We start from the raw sequence: 1,582 nt of genomic DNA on the forward strand, positions 1-1,582 counted from the left end.
CGAATCTTTGCATTCTACGGCTTAAAAAAGCGTCCGGCAGGAAGGAAAGCTCTGGGTATGAATGGTACCATTATTGCCCCGCGTCATCCCCAGGCCCGATGGAGAAATGGACACCGGCGCTTGATTGACAAGCAAACTAGAATGATTGATGGTCGCTCCCCTGGCGCGGGTAATCAGGCGAGGGGCGGGGCCTCTCCGCCGAGCGGGCCGTTCATTGGACGAAGCGCGTGTGAACTCCGGTGAACGGGGGCCAGGCGATGCGAGCGCTTGGACGTTTTGTTAGCGGCGGCAACAACAGCGGCAGGCAGTTTAGTGCTGTGATCGTGACTCCAGCACAAGGCGGCACAAACGTGTGTGTGTGTCTGCTGTAGTCTGTGTGCGCGCGCGCGAACGCTGGTTCTAGCAGAAGAAGCAGCAGCAGTTGTAGCATAGCATAGCATAGCGGCAAGCCAGCCAGCAGTGGCACAGTTTTGTTGTAGAAGAATCGACAGAGCCCACTGCAGTTTTCTAGTACACACATACACACACCACTCCACACAGCTATTGTAAATTCTCGACGAGTCGTGTACGCGAGCCGTGCTTGCTTTTCTGGACTTGGATTTTGTGTGTGTTGTGTTGTTCACCCCATTTGCTCCTGGATATTGTTGTTTCTGTTTCTGTGACGCAATAAACGTGGGAACTGCCTGAAGTAAGTTTGACTCACACGAGAACCCGATGTGTTAACTAAGCACGTGAGTCGAGAGTTGTTCACATAACCGTAGAGTACCGTAGAGACTGACTAACTCAGGATTCCTCACTCATCTGTTTCTATCGCAAATCTCCGTCCTCTGTGTGGTAGATTCTATCCTTCTCCCTTTTTATTATAGATCTAGATTAGTTATTGATCTAGCGGTTTTTTTCTGTATTATGTTTATGAGAAAGTTCAGGGTAAACATAGAGCTAGGCTATATCACAAATTCACCGCTACGGCTACTGTGTCCCTTCAGAACTATTGTGTCCAAAGTGTAGGCTACTCAATAGTTAAGTACATTTGGACAAAATGGTTCTGAAGCAAGAACAAGTCTGGAACTGACTAAACCTTTAGAAAGCGGCATCATAATACTCGTCCTTTCCAGAGCAGCGCTTGTCTTCCTTTGAGACGTTTGTTTACAGAGTCAGAACAAGAACCCGAAACGAGCAGGAAAAGCTAACACTTTGTACCCGAACTATTTTTCCAAACTTCTTCAACATTCTCACTTGTTCAGTGTGCAGTTCTCTTTTGATTTCAAGTAGTTTCAGTATTGTCTGACTTAATCCACCCCCATCTCACTTTCTCCCAACCTACTAATTCTAGACAATAATAATATAGATTTATCATAATTGATATTACTAAAAATCCACCCCCATCCCACTTTCTCCCCACCTACTAATTCTAGATAATAATAATATAGATTTATCATAATTGATATTACTATATCTAGATCTAGGTCTAAGATTTCGTTATTATTAAACGAAAGAATTATAACAGTGACACAAATAAATAATACAATGAACACGGCAACTGCTGTTTAAGTTTGAACCAGCGTGATCTGATCGTTAATTG

At 44.5% G+C, this 1,582-nt stretch overlaps 1 protein-coding gene across 2 annotated transcripts in view; it reads left to right on the forward strand.

Moving 5' to 3' along the window:
- Window positions 1-295: 295 nt before the first annotated feature.
- The window catches only part of LOC101847549 (frizzled-4), a 4,704-nt gene continuing 3,417 nt past the window's right edge, over window positions 296-1,582 (forward strand). The window contains exon 1 of one of the 2 annotated variants that reach the window (XM_005112405.3): window positions 296-731. The gene's annotated coding sequence lies outside the window, so the exon portion shown is untranslated. The remainder of the gene's footprint in view (window positions 732-1,582) is intronic. The other variant, XM_035973473.1, reaches the window with a different exon arrangement.

The sequence above is a fragment of the Aplysia californica genome, unplaced genomic scaffold (genome assembly GCF_000002075.1).
Source record: "Aplysia californica isolate F4 #8 unplaced genomic scaffold, AplCal3.0 scaffold01263, whole genome shotgun sequence".
Lineage (NCBI taxonomy): Eukaryota > Metazoa > Mollusca > Gastropoda > Aplysiida > Aplysiidae > Aplysia > Aplysia californica.